The 23,080-nt window shown below is 41.0% G+C and overlaps 1 protein-coding gene and 1 long non-coding RNA gene across 4 annotated transcripts in view; both read left to right on the top strand.

Moving 5' to 3' along the window:
• MAML3 (mastermind like transcriptional coactivator 3) overlaps nt 1-23,080 on the top strand; it is a 556,838-nt gene that overhangs the window by 75,112 nt on the left and 458,646 nt on the right. The gene's annotated exons all lie outside the window — the stretch shown is intronic.
• Nucleotides 1-23,080, top strand: part of LOC103096559 (uncharacterized) — a 47,446-nt gene that overhangs the window by 17,991 nt on the left and 6,375 nt on the right. The window contains exon 1 of the long non-coding RNA XR_468836.3: nt 1-23,080. This exon is cut by the window's left edge and continues 17,991 nt beyond it. This is a non-coding gene — a long non-coding RNA (uncharacterized LOC103096559).

Raw genomic sequence — 23,080 nt, 5'->3', positions numbered from 1 at the left:
GGGCAAAGCACTTAACTTGCCTCAGGTTCTTCACCTGAGTTGCAGATAGAGCAGTGTAGGCTAAGTGACCAGTAAGTTCCCTCACACCTCTAAGTTTGTGATCTGATGATACTGATTCATTTCAACAAGCAATTTAAAGGTAGGGATGCAGAAACTAAAATGAAACAATTCCTGCCTTCAAGGAGCTTGCATTCTAAATTCATGACATCTTGACTTGAGCTCCTTAAATGTTCTGCCATTTTAATTGTACTTAATAAGAAAAATGCTATATCAATCTCAATATAAAATTTATTTTTTGTCATGTGTTTTTTTTGTCACATATGCTTATAGATCAGAGACAAAGTTCCAGGATTATCATATTTATCTTTGCTTCTCTCACAGGGTCTTAAGAGAGTGATGATTTTATTGGCGACCTGGTAGGGAAGATTCTAGATCAGGTATGGTTGGGGCTAGATGATTTCTGTGATCCTTTACAATTTGAAGATTCTGTAATTCCACAATAGGAACTTAATAAATATGTGAATAAATAAATTATTGCTGTTCCACTTTTGGCAAGTCACATCTCTATGTGCTCAGTTTCCTCATGTAAGCCCATAAGTGTAAAATGCATTTTCTTCATTAGGATTATTTTATGTATTGGTTGCACGGGCCAGATTTCTTCTTGACTTAAATAGTGTTTATTCTGTGAAACTCAGGCTCTGGATTCTTTTCAGTGGGTAAATGATGGGCTATGGAATTGCCATCAAGAGGAAAGTAAAGGAAAGAACATGAATCATGCAACCATGGGAAAATATTCCAAATTAATTAATTAAATATTTTTTTTTAAAGAGGAAAGCAAAGGATGTAGGTTTGGGATTATTTTGCAGCATCTCCCCCGGCTGATTTACCTTTGGGGCTCCCTTTTAAAGACAACATGACTTTTCCCTCTCCCTTTTCATCTCAGTGGCTCAGGCAGCCTTTTCCCTTAGAAACTTTTTTATGAAAACCTTTTCTGATATGAGATTTACCCTTCCAGAATTGTGTGCCAGGGGTTTTCTCAAGGGAAAATGATGAGAGGTTCTGAATCCCCAGAGTAGGACAACCAGCTGGTTGGCATTCCTTCTTCCGATCCAAATATTGCGGCATGCAGGTTGGGGAGGAGTATTTGAAAAGGGAACTGTGGGAATGTCTGCCTGTCACCAGCATTCATTTATTCCTGATGATCATCTCGTTTGGTTTGAACTGGCATGCTGTTTAATGTGGCAGGGACAGCCGCATGCAGGATTGCTTGTGATAATTTTTCCTGGGAAGATTGTCACCTGGGGAGGGGCGGGCAGGGAGATGAGGCAGTGGGGGAAGGGAGATGGTAGGGAGTGCTCTTGGAACCAGTGGACATAGAGAGAATGAGCTCCGTCCTTTTCTCCACCCCAAACCAGAAGAACCTGGAGTGATGATCCCTGAACGAGAGAGATTTGTATTTATCCCTCTGCCTGTTTGGTACATTCCTCAGCTTCTGATTAGTCCTTTAATACTGCAAAGGGACAGTTTACTCACATTCTGCTACATTTTTATACCAGTCACAGTCCTTCTTTCTGCCCCCTCCTCTTATCAACCTCCCCCTCCTTTCCCCTCACTCCATTCCACATAAGGTTTCTTTGAGTTTTCTCAAAGCAGCCATGTGAGAGGAATAAAATAATTTTGAAGAGCATTATATGGTGAGAATTTTGACAATGAGTAGAAGATTGTAATTACTCTCTTCCATTAGACTCAGTGGCTTTGGACAGATAAGCTGTATTGAAACGTGTGACCAGGGCATGGGATCATGGATTGTCTTTCACTGTTGTCATGGCGACAGTGATGCAGGTGGCCTGTAACTGCCTGGCTGTCAGATCTTATACATCAAGCGGGTGCTAAGTGAAAATATGTTAGAGGCATTGGGGGAAAAAATCGCCAGCAGTGTTTAGAGGATCAACTGGAGAAAAGCTAGCCTAGTTTAAGAAAGGTTTTCTGTTAAAAGCTTCCAGCGACTTGGAAGGAGTTCGAGCCCTAGCTTTTTCTGCATATAATCAGGAGAGGTTTTAAAAAGAAAATTTTGTTTCTGGAGATAGTCGTTCGTTCTCTCGGTGTATCAGTAATGAGCACCTCCTCCCCTCATCCTCCCTTCCCCACCCCACCCCCTTCCTTTTTCATGGCTAACAGGAGAAGATTGTGACTTTGGAAGAGCCAAGGAGAGAGAGGCACGTTCTTGGACCGTGGTTTGGGGGGTCACACTTTGGGGTACAGAAACGGAAATAGCCGTGAATCCATTCTCTTTCCACCTGGCAATATAGCCTCGTACTATATTAAGAGAGGCAGATGTTTTGGTATGGAGGAGATGCTAACTCGGATTTCCTGGGCCCTGGTGGGAATGGAGCCAGAATATTTTGATCCTTTGTGGGTACCATGTTTGGGAAGGACATTTACAAAGTAGGGAAGATGGGGAAGGAAGCAATCAAAATGGGGGAACTATGTCATCTATGGAGTTTGGTGGGAATAGTTAGCCTAAGAAAGAGAAAGGGGGGACCTGCTAGATGATTTCAAGTTTTGGAAGTACTGCCAGGTGGGGAGAGGAATTAGATTTATTTTACTTGGCTACAGAGGTCAGAAATGGGTTGAAATGTTAGAGGGTCAGCTTTTTGCTCAATCTAAAGGAAATTTCCCAATACTTAGAGCAATTGCAGAGTGGAACGATGAACAGTTGTAGGGTCATAGATCTAGAGCTGGGAGGGACCTGAGAGATCACGTAATCCACTCTCCTTGTATTATAAATGAGGAAATTGAGGCCCCAGGAGGATAAGTGACTTACTGAAGATCACACAGTTAATAAGCAATAGAAGCAAGATTTGATCCCGGGGCCATTGACTCTAAATGAGTGATATTTTCACTAGACCACATGCGTTTCTACTATTTAGAGATTTTTAAGATGTGCACTTGGCGAGACTGTGCCAGAAAGTAGTCTGTAAGAACCTCTGTTCTGGAGCTAATTGGACTCGGTGGTTCCTGAAGTCCCTTCCAAAAATGAGATTCTGTGAAGTAGGAAGAGATTAGTATAATGTTGCTTCTTGACTGAACATTGTGCTCAGAAATGCACTTAGATTAAAGAATGGAGACCCCATTCTGCCCATCAGGTTAAATTTGATTGAAGGCAGGAAGAAGCTGTATTGATGAGGAGGTTATGGTTTAAAAAAAAACAACAGCTCAAATTTAAAAATGAAGCCCTGCTATTGCAGGTAGAGAGAACAACGTAAGCACAACAAAGACTCTGAGAATGAAATGGGAGATTGAGGATTCAATACCTAGAATAGTCTGGTTGGAAAAGAGAGTTTCTCCTTCAGATAAAGCTGGAGTAGAGACAAATTATGAAGTGCCTTCTGTGTCTGACTATGAAGGTAGAACTTTATCCTGGAGGCAATGAGGAGCTAGAGGGGTGCTTGGGGGAGAGACAGACAAAATCTTGTTTGAAGAAGGTTAACCTGGTTATGTAAATCTTTATAGAAATATTGTCCTTCCTCGCTAGTGTCAGATTATAAACTCCTTGAAGGCAGGGACCAAACTACCAATAGTGCCTATTATTTTCCTCTATACATAGTGAACTCTCAATAGATGTGACTGATTTGTGAACTGGAAAATGAATAACTCGTTAGTGCTAATTTTAAGCATCGCTATACCTTTGGGGGATGCAGGTAGGACTTTTCCCTAAAGAATTAAAAAGTGATTGTATAATCCTCATTTATCTTGTTTGGAGAGAGAGCTTGGAATCCTAATGCTGCCCCTTAGACTGAGTTAGTGGTGTCATAGAATGCCCATAATCTGACATAAGGACCATATTCATGGTTGGCTTTCTTCCACAGGCTTACTGAAAGCTATGTGGAGATAGAAAGAGATTAGTTATCTCAAGATGACCTTAAGTAATCATAGTTATTCCGCATGGCGCCACGGTCCCCCAAATGTCCTAAGTCACAGACCTGTACCAGGAGTTTATTCTATGCAGATTGACAGTTCTGTTAAAGATGAGAAACTGGCTCCCTTGGGTGAGGGGAGGCTTAATAGGGTCTCTTGGGACAGGATTATATCTCAAGTGGATTTACTAGAGTTCAGCCTGGCCCAGGAAGTATTTACCTGCTGTGTTTTTATTACCTTTGGATCAAATAAGAGAAATATTCCAGACCCAGGGTGAAATGATCAGGCCAAGGAAAGTTGTAATAGCTCTCAGCTTGGGTCTACTTTCACAATATCTACATTTACCTTGTTTCTGTGAAAAGAAAGCAGGATGGTATATACGGTTTTTACTCTAGATATTTTTAAGTAAAATAAGGCACAGTGAGTTCAAATAGGTTGCCCAGTGGTCTCATCATCTTTCGAAAAGAGAACTGGTCACAGAACCATAACCTCTCCACTGGCCAGTGACATAGTGCTTCTTTCAGTTCTTTTTTCAGGACCCCCTTGACATCTGGTTTTAAGATTTGTCAAAATTGAACACCCATTTTTTATTTCTAATATTAAGTTGGTAAATCTGTAAGCACATCAGGGGTAGAAAAGAGGTCTTTTAGGTTTGGGATGAAGAACAACAGAGAATTCCTTTATTATATATATATGCCTTGTCTTTAAGTTTTTTCTTTTCTACCTTATAACTTAAAGTTCCTTCCTTCCTTCCTTCCTTCCTTCCTTCCTTCCTTCCTTCCTTCCTTCCTTCCTTCCTTCCTTCCTTCCTTCCTTCCTTCTCTTAGACTCAATACTGAATATTGGCTCCAAAGCAGAAGAACAATAAGAGCTGGCAATTTGGGGTTAAGTGGCTTGGCCAGGGTCACACAGCTAGGAATGTTTGGGGCCAATTTTGAACCCAAGACTTCTCATCTCCAGGCATGGCTCTCTTATCCACTGAGCCACCTACTTGCCTCTAAGGTTTCTTAAAAAGGATACATTTTAGAGTGTCTATGAACTTGGATGGAAGGCAAATTGCCGCTTTATATTCGCCAAACTTTGGTTTCTTTGGTTATCCTATGTATTTTATGCATTGAAAAGCATTGTGAGAAGAGGTCTAGAAACTTCAGCAGACTGCCAAAGGGGCTCAGATCACCAACAAAAGGCTAAGAATCATTGACTTCAGGAATCTTGACCCCTACAGTATCTGTAGATTCATTTTTTCCCCTCTTTTCTGTCTTACTCTTGATCTTTATCTATGAGAACATACTGCCTTTAGTCTTTTCCTGCATTTTTCCTCTGAGGTAATAGATAGAAGTAAAAGGCTTTGCAAAATTTTAGAGTGCCATGTAAATGGCAGTAATTTTTTGGACTTTCTTTTTCATTTTTTATGGAGTTTAGCAACAAAAAAGGCCTTAGGACAAGTTGCTATCTTGCTGTTATTCTTTCATATTGAATATTTTATAATTTATTGCATGGGGTGATAAAATGATAGCTTTTTGCAGGGGAATAAGATCACTAAGATGTAAGCTTATCTTTACTTCTGTGGATGAGTGAGATACAGAATGCATTGCATCCCCCTCTAGTACTACTTCCTACTCTCAGACACTCAAACTCACTTCCAACATATTTGAGATAACCTCAGTACAGATAGGACAATGGGGAAGTTAGGTACCTTGACCTTTTCCAAAGCAGCTTTTACTTTTTCCTCCTTTTGGTCTCTATATTTTGAAAGCTTTTTATTCGATGTAGTTTGGAAATTAGGCATATTTAACGTAAAATATTTAACAAAACATTGTTATTAAAATTTTTTGGATCAGTGCTAGGTTAAGGCAATGGTGGAATTGATGTAAGAGAGTTGATTTGACTTGTCCAATTTATTTAAGTAGCAAGTAGCTGGGGTAGGATTTGAACTCAGACTTGCTGCTTGCAAATCCAGTACTCTTTCCATTGCTTTTCACTCTTCTTCTCTGTCCCTCTATTTGGAACATTGATATGAAGGCTTCTTGATTAAGTGATGTGCTCAAAAATATATAAATAGTAAGTAGCCACCTTGGGATTTGAACTCAGGTCCTCTGGTTTAAAATCCATTTCTCTTCCCATTGTAACATACCATCTTTCTTATACTTAAGGAGAAAAGGAAAGGTCAGCCAATCTCTTCTGCCTCCAAGCCAAGAAGGCTTAAATGTGGCAAAAAAAAAAAATTAGGGAACTTCAGGAAAATAGAAAATAAAATTGACCTATCCCTAACCTTTTTTTAAAGGAAAGAAGTCTAGCATCATTTTCCCCCCTTAAGGAAATATATTTATAGTGTTGTGCTGAAATAACAATGGCACTGAATCCTCTGGTTTGTTTTTTTTTGTTTTGGCTTTTTTTTTTTTGCATTTTGTTCAGTAGAAAACCCAGGATGTAGTCAGAACAGCCAGTGATCCACTCCAGGGTACAGAGTCATGACAAAGCAATCAGAAGCCTGAGAAGCTGGCCTTCGAGGCACTGAGCCCTGAATAGGGAGACACCCAGTTGGGTAATTAAAAATCAGTTTCTAGAATTTGAAAAACCATAGCCACATCATATGCAGCTACAATGTTTTAAGTGACAGAAATAGATTTCTAATTACTTGGCTGGGTGTTTCCTTGTCCAGGGTTCAGTAGCTCAACATACGCAGACCCATTCTCTGTCACTCAATTGATGTCTGTTAATTCCATTGCCCAGACCCTAGAAGATAGGGTTTTTTTGTCCCCCACGATCCCCACAAGCGACTTCCCTCATGATTTCTGTGCTCCCTTATGACTTTGTCAATGAAGCTCTTTATATGGGCAGCTGTTTGTTATACTTTATCAATACTGGGCTTTGTAAACCAAGAAGCATAAATGCCCTGGTTGTGTAGTGGAGACAGTGTTGGACTTAGGGACTTGGGTTTGAATCTGAAGTAAAAAAAAAAAATTCTTATGTGACTCAGTTTCCCCATCTGTAAAAGTAGAGAACCAGAAAAGTAGAAAATTTCCTCTCAATTTGTGGTCAAACTTGAAAATGTGTGGCAGGAAATAAACCGGAATTGGCAAAGGCAGACTGGACTGAACTGGCGGGTTTTTGATTGTCTGATTTCTATTATTTATTCTACAAAATCCTGGAAAGGCTTGTGGAAACCTTTGACCCTCACCCACATGATGTTTGACTCTCAGAAGTAGGACAAGAAAGATAGACTTGACCAGAATTTAAAATGGGAAGAGGGATTGTATCATTCTATCTGAGTAACTTGAGCAAGAAATCAATTGATCTAATCTCGGTATTGTACATTTTTGAGGCCACTTTCAGTTCTTTCTTCAATTCGTGTTCCCACTTTGTGAGCAGAGACTTCAATGGCTAATGGGTCCAATGTATGGAACTGAGCAGGTAAGAATGTACTTGGAGAGGAAAGTCCTCTTGGGAAAAGGTACTGTGGACAACCGCAGTTCAGAGAATCTGAACATTTCAGAGTTGAAGAGGATCTTGGTGGTTCTCTTTGTCCAAATGACACCTGAAAAAAGACACTCTCTCCCCTTTACACACCATATACTCCAGCAAATAAACATTCATTGTTAGCTTTCAGACCTCCAATGAAGGAGAGAACCTATTCCCTGCTGTAACAGCCCATTCCCTTTTGGCCAGCTCTCATAGATATAAAATGAGCCTCCTTACACTGAGTCCGTCTTCTTTCCAGCACCTCCTGGTTTCTTCTCACTCTGCTTTCTGGTGCCAGGCAAGTCTACTCCATCCGTAACTTTTCCAAAGCTAGAAGACATATATTGGGGTACAGTGGGAAAAAGCAACTGGATTTGAACTCAGAGGATCTTGCTTTGAATCTCTGCTTTTCTTAGAATTATGTGACCTTTCAGCTTTAAGATCCTATGATCTTGGGCTCCCCCTAAGCCTTTTTCTCTCTAAAACCTGTTTCCTCATCTGGAAAATGAGAGAAGATAGACAAGATGATTGTCAAAGTTCCTTCTAGATCCAAATCAAATATGAGCTAGCATTTATATGGGAGTTTGATATTTATAAAGCCCAATTTACAGACAGTGTCTCATTTGATTTCATCATGAGGGAGGTGCTGTTATTATCCCCATTTTACAGATCATGAAATGAAGGCTGAGAGAGATGCCTTGTCTAGGGTCATACAGATCCCATATTTTGGCATTTGCAAACTTTCTTTTTCAGAGACATTGTAAGGAAGGAAGGAAACAAGCATTTATTAAGTACCTACTATATACCAGGCACTGTACTAATCAGATTACAAATAACATCCCACTGAATTCTTGCGGCAATCTTGGAAGGAAGGTACTATTATTATGCCCATTTCGCAGTTGAGGAAAATGAGGCAAGCAGAGGCTAAGTGACTTGCCCAGGATTATATGGTTAGTGTCTGAGGTGGGATTTGAACTCAGGTCTGTTAGACTAATTCTAGACCTAGCACTCTGTCCCTGTGCCACTTGGCTGCCTCTAAAAGAGACCTCATTGACTAAATGGTCATGGGTAGGGGGAGTCTAATGGCTTTGAAGGAGATCAGTGGAAAGCACGATGTGACCAGCCTCAAGCAGGGACACTTAGCAACTGTATGTGCAGTGACACCTGTTCAGTTTGAGAGGCTTCAGGTGGAAAGATCAAGAAAAGGGTTTTTGGTTTTTTGTTTGTTTTGCTTTTTGAAAGGGATCTGACTTCTTTACATCCAATGAGAAGACTTCTAGAGAAGAGAAGGAAGGGCTTTGTATTAATATCTCAGCCAAAGGACAGCATCTCTTCAACAGAATTCAGATGATTAAGATTAAAAAAATAAAATAAAATGGCCATTTGGTTATGGGGGGGGGGGAGCTTTTCAGTGATGTCTTAATTCTTGTACTTGAGGTGCATTTATTGTTTTTTTAATCATAGGTTGTTGGTACCAAATTAGCATTTGTAGTAGTTTGGGGCATTAGTATTCAGGAATAGTACTGTATTCTCTTCTTCCCCCTACCACCCCCCCCCCCCCCCAAGAAGAAGAAATGAAGGTAGTTTGTTAAACAGGCTTCAGAGCAACTGTGAATCTCCCAATTCTAAACAGGGGGAAATCGTGTAGAAATGTGGTGTTGTTTGAGTGATTTCCTGACCAAAAGATGGTCTGGCTGGGGAACTGATATTTTGTTTCTGGTGTGGTGAAGCTGATAATCCAGTTTTGATGCTAATGTGCCAGTCACCGCCCAGGCTGAAGGCTAAGCAGAATTATGGCCTCATTATCCATGGCTCAGGGTGAGCCTATAAGGTTTGGACCATCTGTGCTCAGAGGCAGAGAAAGGAGGAGGGGAACGGATGCTCTCTAGGCCCTCTTACCAAGTGACACGGGTCCCTCCTGACTCTCTTGTAGAAACACAGAATGATTTCCCCATTTCAATAATAAACAGTTCATTTAAAACGGTGAATATTAATATACAAAACTAAATTTGCTTGGTGTCTTTAATGAAATTAATTGAAAACTGAATAAGTTGAACACATTTAGTATTGTAGCATTACTGGAGCCTCTGCCTCTGTCAGGATCAGAATGCTTATCCATCATTCTCATTTGCTTTTCCTCATAAGCTCGTGGTTAAGGTTAGCTCCATCCTTCTGATGCTTCATCACCATTCCCAGGTTTGTATTGTTTCATTTGGGTCTTTCCAGCTTTCTTTGGACTCCATGTACATACTGGTCTTAATTGCACTAGAATGTTTCAATGGTTCACCTTCTTATCGAGAGGATTGCTCAGAGAAAGAGCAACATGAAGTAGGAAATACACATCTACATTATATTTGTGTATCCATATTACATGTCAGTATATATGTGTAAATATTTGTGGGTGGATAGATGGATGGATAGATAGATAAATGTATATTGAAAGAGAGATATGGATGGATAGATGGATAGACAGATAGAGATAGAGACAGATGGATAGACAGACAGATAAATATATATGTATAGAGGGAGATGGATGGATAGATGGATAGACAGATAAATAGAGAGAGAGATGGTTGGATAGATGGATAGATAGATAAATGTATATTGAAAGAGAGATATGGATGGATAGATGGATAGACAGATAGAGATAGAGACAGATGGATAGACAGACAGATAAATATATATGTATAGAGGGAGATGGATGGATAGATGGATAGACAGATAAATAGAGAGAGAGATGGTTGGATAGATGGATAGATAGATAAATGTATATTGAAAGAGAGATATGGATGGATAGATGGATAGACAGATAGAGATAGAGGCAGATGGATAGACAGACAGATAAATATATATATAGAGGGAGATGGATGGATAGATGGATAGACAGATAGAGATAGAGACAGATGGATAGACAGACAGATAAATATATATATAGAGAGGGAGATGGATGGATAGATGGATAGACAGATAAATAGATGGTTGATAGATAGGTAGACAGATAAATATATATTGAGAGATATGGATAGATAGATGGATAGACAGATAATAGAGAGGGAGAAAGAGGAGGGAGAGAGGAAGGGAGGGATGGATAGATGGACAGACAGACAGAGATGGATGGATGGGTGGATAGATAGGGATGAATAAATGGGTAGACATAATAGAGAGGGAGAAAGAGATGGACAGACAGGCAGAGAGAGAGGGATGGATGGATGAATGGATGGATAGATAGATAGAGACAGGTAGAGAGACAGATAGATAGGTAGACAGAGAGATATCCCCAACATGCTGAGTTAATTTTCTGTACACTATGAGCAAGGCTTTCAGAAGAAAGGTTTTTAATTCTCAGACTCTTTAAAACAAGACTTTAAAAGAAAATAAGATTTTTCAGAGTACACATGCCTACTGAAGAATATCAACAGTGCTTCTTTGCAAGTTCTTGCTTGGCTGTATATGGTGGTTTGTAAAAGCCTATTCCAGGTGGAATAGGTGCCCTCTTGACCCAAATACTAGGGATTCCTGCATTATCTATCTATCAAAAGCAGAAAAGGCAATGCTCTCTCTCTCTCTCTCTCTCTCTCTCTCTCTCTTTGTATTTAAGCTTTATGATCTGTTTAATTCGCATTTCTGTGGCATGGCCTCCAATGGTGTCTTTAAAAATCTTTTACTTGGAGTTTATGACCAAGGGACTATCTCATTTTATATGCCTTTTATAGGATTTTATATGTCTGAAAAGTTTATTCAGTGTTGGGCTCTAATAGCTGATGACTCCTATAAGGAGAACCAGAGTTAGCTCACTGGACCAACCATGGGAAGCCACTTCAGACTGAGGGTGGGGAGGTTTCCTGTTGTTAAAACAAAGCCAGGAGGCATCCAGGGTGGTTGTTGATAGTGGAGGAGTTTGTGTTTGGGTGTGAATTGCGTTTCCTGCCCCTGCTAGGAGTCAGTGATTTTTGAGCCTTGAAAACCCCTTTTCCTGCTATCTACCATTCCTTTTTCTTCCATGCTCTCAATCCATTGGTTTTAGCCAGTTGACTTGCTATCATTTAAGAGCACGCATATATACCATGTCCTATGGAGCAGGTGACTAAAAGGGTTTGATAGACCATGGAGAAGAGCTGGAAAGTCCAATCTCCTCATTTTACAGATGAGGAAGCAGTCCTAGCAAAGTGAAGTGATTTGCCCAGGGTCATGTGGGTACTAAGTAGCAGAGGCAGGATTTGAATCTGGGCCCCTGATTCCAAATGTAATGGAATTCTCATGATACCAAGCAAGCCCGTATAATGAGTCTTATCATAAATTAAATGATTTGGTGAATGAAGCCCACTTTGGCACAGGAAAACTTGTCCCTGAGGACACTTCAAAGCTTTGTGGATGGGGACTCAATAAAAGGATGCATGGACATATCCTCATGGTGGGATCTTCTCAACTCATTTTGCTCTATTAAAGGCAATTCGGTTGTCTTCCTGGTCACATGGGATGTCAGAGGCACCGTGGCATTGGGGGTGGAGAGCTGACCCTGGAATCAGGAAGGCAGGAGCAGATCATAGAATCTCTCTTTACAACCATAAGTCTGCAGGTTGTCTGATTGAAATTGGTGGAGGGAATTTGGTTCCTGAGAGTTCCCCATAGCAGTGAAATGATGGGAAATGGAGAGAGGTGGGAGGTGGAAATGTGCCAAAACAAGAAAGAAAATAGCATTTACTCCCAAGGAGCTTGTGATCAATGGAGGAAGAGGAGATGATGTTTATAGCATGTATGGGGGGCAGCAGGGTGACCCAGTGGATTGAGATGGGAGGTCCTGAGTTCAAATTCATCTCAGACCCTTCCTAGCTGTGTAAGCCTGGGCAAGACACCTACCCCTCATTGTCTCTCCATTACCGCTCTTTTGTCTTGGAACAAAAAGAGAGTGTTGATTCTAGAAGATATTTAAGACAAATAAGTAGCATATCTACAGATGAGTAGATAGCAAGTGAATACGAAATTAAGCATGGAAATTCAAGGAGAGAACATCAACAACTTGGGGATCCGGACAGGCTTTTGTAGAGGCTGTTTACTTCCTTGGTGGAAGGAAACAGGTAAGAATCACCCCCTGACTCTTTACTGTTAGACATAACTGTCTTGCAAATGCCTAAAATTTGGCGCCCGATGGATCATTCCTGGGATCGGCATCTGCTAAGTGCATCAAGCATGTGCATACTCCTGTACCCAACTCAAAATACTTGTACTGGCTTCGTATTAAGTGAGGAAACTCATTCTTACTATCTGGAGGCTGGACAGACAGAGAAAGCGTATATAATTCCAGGCGTCCCTTCCAGATTCATTCACATGGCAGAATAGCACCCCTCTGTAAAACAGGACTGACGAAAGCCTACCCTTTAGAGAGCCCTTTCTCAGCAAGGAACTGGGAGTGTTTATCGACTGACTGATAGATGGTTCTGTCATCTCTGATTTCATTTCACCTTCTAGCAGTCCTTTGATGCCGAGGGAGGGAAGAGGAGTTTTACAGCTATTTGATCCATAGAGATGAGGGGACTTGGTCACGTTAGGGCTCTACTTCTACTTTATTACAGTACTGAACAAGCACTGACCTTGGAATCAGAAAATCTGGGTCTGGGTTCAAGTTCTAGCAATGACTTTGTGATTCTGGAGCAGTCACCTTACCACTCTTAGCCTGTTATTTCATCTGTAAAATGGACATAAGAAGATCTGCTTGGAGCTAGCTGGTGGAGTCGAATGAGGCAATTCAGGAAAAGTGTAATGCATGCTATCACAGATCAGCTATGCAAAGCCTAGTGATTATTATTATTATCCTTTTAATCGATTACCTTACCTGACTAATTGCCTCATTAAGTAGTATCTATTAATCACCCCAAGATAGAATGGAGAGAGAGAGCTGGCTGACTCTGGGGACAGAAAGACTTCCGTTCCAGTTTTACCACTGACTTTGGCTGTGTGATCCTGGGCAAGTCCAACGTTGTACGCTACAAGGGGCAGAATGCCAGGCGGAGAGTCAGGAAGGCTCATCTTGAGCTCAAATCTGGCCTCAGACTCTTCCTAGCTGGGTGACTGGGCAAGTCACTCCATCGTGGTCGCCATACTCTTGTCGCTGTTCCTCTGAGAATCAATACAGGCAGAGGGTAAGAGTTTAAAGAAAAAAGATTATAAGCAACAAGAAAATAAACCTGGCACGACCTTTATGAGATGGTGCAAAAGAAACAGGAGAACAGTTCTATTGGTATTCGATATTAAGTTGACAATAAATGTAAAAAATCAGAAAAAAGAATCTAAGATTAAGCTTAACACGTTTTCAGGACCGTGAGGAGATTGGAGGAGATGATCTCTCTTTAGCCCCTGCTAGTGCTAAATCTCCTGATCCCCTGATCCCAGGGAGGGCATTGCCCTTCAGGACAGAATGTAAGCAAAGTGTATAATGAAGAAGAAAATAGGCTAAAGAAGTGAACTCTTAGCAAGGTCTGCCCAGCTGAGGACTGTTAAGCACCGGGCTGAGTCATTAAGGCAAGTTAGGATACTCCTTCTGTATCCCTTAGAACAGAACAATCTTATCGGGCATGCAGGATTAAAGGAGATCTAGGGGAGCTTATGACCAAACCTTTTTTCCCCCCTTAATTTAAAAAGAAATGCCTATATGGCATGCTGGCCAGAGAGATGGCCTTCAAATCTGGAAGACTTGAATTCAAGCCCTGCTTCTCACATTGCTATCCTGGTTTTGTGGCCATGAGCAAGACCCTTAGCCTTGCAGTGCACCCTGGGCAAATTTCTGAGACCATAATTCCCTTCTCTATGTCATTCTGCATCATTCTCTATCCTGGCGAAACTTTGAAAACTTTGAAAAAAATGAAGATAATCAATTCATTTTTTCTTCTCAAATTTAGATGCAATCTAGTCACCTTTTGTCATTTAAATTTCAAAAGGTAAATGTTTTGAGAACTTTAAGTACTCTGATAATTAACAAATGCAAGGCAATACCTTCATTTTTAGAATAAAAATCGGCAAAGTGGTTTTTACAGTCTTCATCTCTCATTATGTTGTAAGATCAAAGGATACAGAGCCAGAAGGGACTTGGGAACTCAATTAGTCCACCCTTTCATTTTATTGATGGGAAAATTACAGCCACGGAAATCAAGTGACTTGTCCAAGATAACATAAAAACTGAAATAATTATTCCATTAAGCCAGATTTCCTCCTTAAATTAATCAACTACAGGAGGTACCTGGGTGGCTCAACGGATTGAGAGCCAGGCCCAAAGATGGGAGGTCCTGGGTTCAAATGTGACCTCAGACACTTCCTAATGACCCTGGGCAAGTCACTTAATCCCCAATGCTTAGCCTTTACTGCTCTTCTGCCTTAGAATCAACACACAGTATTGATTCTAAGACAGAAGGTAAGAGTTTTTTAAAAGGAAGACAAACTCCAAATTTTTTGTACCGACCTTTCTGTTAGCAACTAGATAGTGATCCCTGAGAGATTGGGCTCTGACTGCAGAAAGGGATCCCCACTGGAGTAAAGTGGATACCATTCAGACTATTCCCTGGAAACTGAAGTTTCAGTATTTTGGCCCCATAATGAGAAGCCAGGACTCAATGGAAAAGTCCAGTGCTGGGGAAGATCGAAGGCAAAAGGAGAAGGGAATGGCAGAGATGAGATGGATAGACAGTGTCGTAGAAATAGTGAGCGTGAACTTGGACAGACTTTGAGAGGTAGCAGAGGACAGAAAGCCCCGGTGTGCTGTGGTCCATGGTGTCATGAAGACTGCCCAACAGAACAACTTTTTTTTTTTAACAACAAACAAACAAAATTGTCATAGAGTCAATACTAAGAGCTGTTAAGGGTTAGGCAATGAGGGTGAAGTGACTTGCCCAGAGTCCCAGAGCTATGAAGTGTCTGATGACAGATTTGAACTCAGGCCTCTTTTCTCTATCCACTGTGCCTCCCCCCCCCCCCCCAGTTTATTTTTCAGAATTTCATTTGGATCTTTCAAATCTGTCCTTTCAGAAGTTTTAATTGTATCAAGATTGACAGTGAAGTAGTGGAAAGACTACTGGAATCAGAAACATTAAGTCCTACATTTGAATGCTATCTCTGTTCCTTCCTGCCTTATCTGTAAACAAAGTTAGAAGATACAGACTTACATTGCAAGAATAGTGCTTTGAAATGTGAGAAGTTAGTTCCTCACAGCCTTGTGATGTAGGTAGGGCAAATGTTTTTCTACCCATTTTACAGAGGAGTGCAGTGAGGCTCCCCGAGCTCTAGTTTGTCTTGGTCTTGAGCCAAATCATGTTGGAAGAGCTCTGATGTAGAGAGTGTTTGATCCCAGGGGCCTGGACCAGGAGGAGATCCATTTAGACTTGAGGTGAGAAAAACCTTCACAATTGGATTTGTCCAAAAGTGAAATGTTATAGTAAGGATTCCTTTCATGTGTGGGTTGAACTACATGACACTCAAATCCCCTCCACCTTTCAAATTCTCTGATTCTGTGACATGATGCCAAAGTGCCCGACTGCTCTCTGAGCCGGAATCTCACCGAGCTTTGTTCCCCTGCTCTAAAAGTGGGGATGACAAACTAGAGTTGTTTAACCTGGAAAAGAGGAGGCTCAGGAAGGGTGCGGGGTGGACCCTGGTGTGGAAAGAGCTCTGCAAGGTTCTCCTCAGCCCCTGCCGCAGAAGTAGGAGCCCTGGATGAAGAGAGGCAGATTAAGGCGAGCTCTGAGGAGGACTTTCCTAACAGAGCTGTCCAGAGAGGAATAGGATGTCTGGAGAGAGGGAGGCTTCTCCTTCCCAGAAGTTCAAGCAGTCTGGCTGGCTCGCCACTTTTTGATGAAGAAGTAGAGGAGATTCTTGGGCAAGTCTGGTTTGAACTAAAATACAGAAGAGGAAACCAGGACACAAAGAGGGTAAATGACTTGATCAGGGTCTCACAGCTATTATATTTCTGAGGTAGGATTAGAACTCAGGTGTTTTCCTTACTTCAAGTTCCACAACCTATCAAAGGGATCCCCTAGCAGTAGCTGGAAACAAACTCATGTGCCCACGCCTGCAACTGATAGTTCATTCATGCCTCAAAAACCCAGAAGCCCTCTCTGAAAACTGAGGCTGGCTGGACTCAGATTTGAAACAGGCAAATTGTCATTCCTCCTTAGACAACAATGTAGCAAGCCAGTGAGGTTTAAATCTGAACTAAGGAAGTTCCCAGATGAACTTGCTACATTATTTCTCTTATTCTTCAGCCTTAATTTGACTTTTCCTCTTTTTCTCTTCCTGTGCCTCCATTCTTATCTTCCTGATTTCTCTCCTGTAAAACACAATGGACCCTTTGTTTACATGCCTCAGGGAAACAGGCCACTGGACAAATATTTGTTTTACAAATCTTAGCAAACTGGGATGGGTGTTTAGAAGTAATCCAAAGGAGGAAATACTAGGTAAACTGACTTAAAAAAATACATACACATATATATGTGTGTGTGTGTGTGTGTGTGTGTGTGTGTGTGTGTGTGTGTGTGTGTGTGTGTGTGTGTGTGTATATGTGTGTGTGGTTGTACAATACTGTTATGTAGGTATGCTATATAAAGCCCCCCCCTCCCATTTCGGTCCAAACCTATAATTTCATAGATCCAGAGAACTCCCTCCATCAATGTCGCTTTTTAATTCTGCTTCAATTTATTGTTTTTAGGGAGATCAAGTGACACAGCTAGGGTGGCATGGCCAGGATGTGCCAAAGGCTGGAGGTGAACCCAGATCTTAATTCTGAAACTAGCTCTGCATGCACTATGCCAGGCCACTTCTTCATAAAAACCTAGAGAACACGTACTCTTCAGTACTTTTCAGAATATATTTATTCTATTCTATATTGTCTCTCTCTATTCTAGTCTATAGAATATATATTCTACATTTAGAGTATACTAAAAAGTGAGGGACATATACACACTATACACACATGTACACATATGTACAATATATACAGACACCCATATGTGCACACGTATACACAAATGCATGTATACACACATATGTACATACATATACAAATATGTGCACACACACATATATATACATGTATATATATATATATATATATATACTAGAAAGACTGTAAAGTAATTGTTTGAGGAAAACAAGTCTGACTTTTTTTGCATCTATCATGAAATGAAAAATTAGTCTTAATAGGGGAAAGCATTGCTCTTTGAAAAGGTTTAGCTGCAGAGTTTAAAAGGGTGCCACACTCTGTGAAACACCAGGAATTGCAGAGGCAGTGTAGCAGAAAAGTCCAGATTTAGAGGCAGAATAGATGGGTTAAACTCTCATTTCAGATAATGACTATGTTTTAGGATCAAATGCTATATGTAAAACATTCTTTAAAACTCAAGGCAATATATCAGTTGTCCCTTCCCTCTGGTGGTTACCTCCAATTTATCCTAAAGATAGCTTGTTTGCATATCTTCTCCCCCATTAGTCTGGTTGCTCCTTGAGAAGGGGAGGGAAGGTGTCTATAGAAGTCATTGTACAAATTATCTCCTGGCTACTTTCTCCTCTGGCCCCCCCCACCCCCCCATCATTTTTAAAAAACCTTTCCCTTTGGTCTTAGAATCAATACTGTGTATTACACAATGGGGGTTAAGTGACTTGCCCATGGTCACACAGCTGGGAAGTGTCTGAGGTCAAATTTGAACCCAGGACCTCCCTTCTGTAAGGCTTGAGTCTCAATCCACTCAGCTTTTGACTCTGCTTTCTTCTTTTTGGTTAACACGAATACCTTGACTTTGTATTGCTTAACCTGGCTTCTTGTTATGGCTCTCTTACCAGTTCATCTCCATGACTTTGGAAGCCCTCTCTGCGTCTAAGCTTCCTCCTGGGCAAAATGAGGTGGGTTTTGACAATGCTTACCATCAAGGCAGTGTAATGTAGTGGAAAGGCCACTAGTTCCAGTCAGAGGATCTGCCACGGAAGCACAGCATTTATATCCTAGGCAAGTCAAGTAAACTCTTTCAATCTGTTGCCTGAGCATTAAAATGAGGAGGTTAAATAGGAGTCCTCCTAGCCTTGTATCCATAATATCTTCTGTGTTCATATTCTAAGTTCTAAACATGTTTTTCTAGTAACTGTTATCTTCTAGAGCTTTAAGTTTGATGAGGAGAAAGGTTACTAGAACCACCCCCAAGTTATCAAGAGGAACCTCTTCTTCTTTGTCCCAGTTATTGTCACCACCCCAGTCATGTAGATGTAGGTGTTCAGATATGATGAATCATGGGAATAATAAAACATGTATTCAAAAGTTGATGCTGATTGAGCAAGGAGTTCTTGGGTTAGACTTATGTGTCTATATTTTTAATAATTCACATGATTGACTTAACTTAATTTTTAAAAATTCACATGATTGATGATAGTAATCATCATAGTGGTCTCCTCTCCCTCCTCCTCTTCCTCCTCCTCTTCATCCATTTCTGCCCCTCCTCCTCCTCTTCCTTTTCTCCACTTCCTCTTTGTCTCTTCTCACTCCCAACTCTTTCTTTTATCAGGATGCCTCATAGTCTTGGTTGAGGCTGGGGCTGCATTTTTGGATGGTTGGACACTAGGATAGTACATGGGACTGTATCTGGTTAGCACTAGCAGGGACCTTAGAAATTACCTAGTTTAAATTCCTCTCACATAGGTAGCCAAATTTTCTGAGGTTCTGAGGTGTTCCATAGGGCTATGTGGCCTTGGGTAAGGTGGAAGAGTGTTCAATGCTTTCCACTTTTCTGGAAACCCACAAAACCTTCATGAATTATTCACTAGAAGTCACCTGACATTAAAGTGAATTTGGTGATGCATTTGGTTCATTCAGAGTCACCAGGAAGTATTGTTCTTTGGAAGAAGAACTTGATTAAGTAATCACTTCTCACCTAGGTTATTGCAACATCTTTCTGATCTCTGTGGGATTACCACCAAAATAATTTTCATTCAATTAGAAATCAACCAAGCAACTCCCCTATTCACCTCCTGAGGCTTCCTGTGGTCTCCAGGAGTAGAAATTCCTCTGTTTAGTTTTTAAAGCCCTCCCCAACCTGATCCCAGGCTCTCTCCCAGAGCCATTGGTCATTGCTTCTCCTCCCACACTCTGCAGTCCAGCCCAGTGCAGCCTTCTCTCAGTTCCTTATATATTATGTTTCATCTCCCTTGTCTCTTAAACTTGGTACTCACTGTTCCTTTGTGCCTGGAATGCACTCCCTCCTTATCTGTTTTCCTCTGAAATGTAGCTCAGGCAACATCTTCTGTATCTGTATGTAGCTGTTCTGGTTACCTCCATCACTAGTATCCTCCCTCCCCAAATGCTCTATGGTGAATGATTTTTACAGAAGGTAAAGGAAAGAAGCCTTGTGCTAAGTGCTTTACAAATATGACTTATTCTTTTTATAGTTATATATACAAATACTATTTATTATCTGTATATTTGTCTTACACATATTTTATATTACTTGTCTCCCCCATTAGAAAGTAATTGTGCATGGAGATTGTCTCATTCTTTTTCACTTGTACCCCCAGTGTTTAGCACATGTGGCACATAGTATATGCACATAGACATTTAACAAATACTAGATTGATTGAACTGGAATATCTTTGCAACATATACGTATGCTCATTTCACTTTAAAATTGAGAAATAATGTTTTCTTTCCTTATCTCCATCAGGCTTCTGTGGCTTCTTTTAAGTTCCAGCTAAAATCTCATCTTCTAGATAAAGCCCAACCTTTCTTAATTTTAATGATTTGAGGCAGCTTTTTTTTTTCCCACAGTGCCTGGCACCTAGTAATTGCTTAAAAAATGTTTATTGGTTGAATAATTAGCTAGTCTTTCTTATATAAGTTACAGATTGATTGTGGGCATTTTTGAGGGAGTGAGAGCTGGAAGGGCTCCTCATAGGATCCCATATTTTGAGCAGAAAGGGCTATGTAGAGTTAGATGGCTTGAAGACAGGCATACACTTCAGAAACAAAGAATGGTTGGTTCAGTTGTCTTCTGCCCTGGTCAGGCCACTTCCGGAGTATTATGTTTAGTTCTGGGTACAACTGTTCAGGAAAGACATTAATAAACTGGAAAGTGTTTGAGAAAGGCAGCTAGAATGGTGAAGGATCTTGGGATCAGATTGAAGGCCTGGCCAAAGAAACCTGAATGTTCATCTAGGGGAGGAGAAGACTTAGGAGAGGACTTGATAGTGGTCTTCAAAGATTGGAAGGACCACCTTGTGACAGGATTAGATTTGTTCTTTTTTGCTCCAAAGATAGAAACAGGAGCTGGGGTTGATAGGTGCAAAGAGGCATCTTTAGGTTTGATATAAGGGGTGGAAAGCCTTCTTAACTATTAGAACCATTAAAGTGGTGTGGGCTGCCTCAAGAATGGTGGCTCTGCTCTTCACCATTAACTTTGGAAGCAAAAGTTGGAAGACTCCTACAGATTCTGTACAGTCTATACTTATTCAGTAATGTGTTAGAATAAAATAGCTCACCACCACCATGATCCCTTTCAGCTCTGTGATTCTAAGTTCTTTGAGCGTTTTATTCCTACAAATTATTCTGGAAAGGTGCTCCATCTTCTGATATAGTTGCCTTTTCTTTGAAATCTTTTTCACAACTTACCATCCAAGGGAAAGCCATTCCACAGACACCCATTTCCCCATTCCCCTCCATTAGATCTAGAACAAGGACTCTTATTTTAGTTTTCAATGAACTTGTTTTTTTAAAGTATTTTTTACTATATTTAAATACAAATTGTTTTCTTTGCAATCTTATGTATTTTATTTTATGCCTTTAAAAACATTACTCAGAGAAGGGGTTCATGGGCATCACTAAACTGCCAAAGGAGACTAAGACTCACATAAGAAGACCACATTTTAGGGTCACAATATCCTGATATCGTGAAGTAAATGGCACCCTGCTTGCAATAACTGTAAGTTGAAACTTTTAGTTACAGATGTCCATCTTTTCTCTGCATGATAGGGAGGTCTGAGAGCAAGGCAGATTGTGGATTGAGGGAGTCAGTGGGAGGGACAGTCAAGGGTGAATGAATATTGAACTATCAAATGGAGCTTGCCTAGAAAACAGCCTGTTCTCTTTGCTTTCTTGACTCTAGTTTAAATATCACTAACATTATATTAGTTGGTGTTTTTTTTTTTGCATGGACTGTGAACTGTGGGACATTTGCTATTTTTGGTGCTTATTCTGTACACAAGACTTCCTGTTATGCTGTGTTTGAGTAAATCTGCGCACACAAATAAATTCTCCTGGGAAACACGTCTTACCTTTGGTTGTAAGATCAGAGGGTAGGGACAGGGTCAGTTCAGTCATTTTTTCCAATACAGAACTCACATTGATGCTTATGAGTATAAAATGTTTGACAGTCTTGGTAGTACAGTGGTAATAATAATAACTGATGTTGATCTAGCCCTTTAAGCTTTAGAGAGTGTGGCGCCCTGGAAAGACTTGGACTTAGAGGTAGGAGGACCTGGAGACTAACCCCTAGAGGGTCTGTGGCCAGAGGCCAGTCCTTTAATTCTTCTGAGCTTCAGTTTCCTCACTTGCAAAAATGATTCTAATCATGGCACCTACCTCATGGGGTTGGTGTGAGGATGAAATGAGATCATGTATGTACATGGTTTTGCAAACTCTACAGCAATATATAAATATGAGCTGTTCTGATTACCTCATGGGCTGTTTGTTGTTCAAGGAATGGTTGAATTAAGTTCTAAGAGGTTTATCATCTCAGTTGGTCACAGGATAATGATTTGTTTGGCCACAATAGCTCTCAAAGACAGTCAGCTAAATTCTTAGGATTTTGCTATCTTCCATCTATGGAAAGAGTACCTGCCTCACCCTGATGACACTGTGGACCTGGAGAGACTAAATAACTTCCAGCAGCCCTGGACTACACAGGGCCCTCTAATCTAGGCTAAACTGCATGGATTAAAGAGAGAATTCTGGTAGATTGTGAAGCTGCTGCTTTATAACAGCTGGGGAACGTTGGATGATTGTGGAAAAGGGGAGAGGTGGGAGGGAAAATTTGACTTTCCATTCAGGTAGAGTTGGGGTTGACAAAACAGGAAAGATCTTAGATAGGAATGAGACGTTGTGGCCTTCTTCACTATCAACTGGGAATCTTTGGCATTGTTCTGGAATGCAGACAGGTCAGCAGTGGGTATCTTTTATGACATGGGCAGTTCATTTGGTGAAGTCTTTGTACTGGAGAACTGAGCTCCAGGTCCCGCCTCTCCCACTGGCCCCACCTCTCTCATTGGTCCCATCTCTCTCAAGTCCCGCCTCCCCCACTGGCCCCGCCTCCCCCACTGGCCCCGCCTCTCATTGGTCCCATCTCTCAAGTCCCGCCTCCCCCACTGGCCCCGCCTCCCTCTGGGCTTGCACTGTTTTGTTCCTGGTGATCAGAGTGGCAAGTTTCCTAAGTCACCATTGTGTCGTGACTTAGTGTAGGGGAAGGGAAGGGAAGGGAAGGGAAGGAAAGGGGGAACTTGTTTCTCCGTGAAGTTTCTTTTGGCTTTGAGACAAAAGAAGACGAGCAGTGTGTTGGCTCTGTTCAGTCGTCAGGGAGCCAGTCGCCGATCAGCTTATTAACACAGAGAAAGGGAGACAGTTTCCAATAATTTGGTCAGTGAGAGACAGCATTTAAAAATCACTTAAAAGCAGAAAGGAAAAAGGAAA

Source organism: Monodelphis domestica, chromosome 6 (assembly GCF_027887165.1).
Source record: "Monodelphis domestica isolate mMonDom1 chromosome 6, mMonDom1.pri, whole genome shotgun sequence".
Lineage (NCBI taxonomy): Eukaryota > Metazoa > Chordata > Mammalia > Didelphimorphia > Didelphidae > Monodelphis > Monodelphis domestica.
Note: the sequence above shows the minus strand (reverse complement) of the source record. Positions and strands in the feature narration are given on the sequence as shown.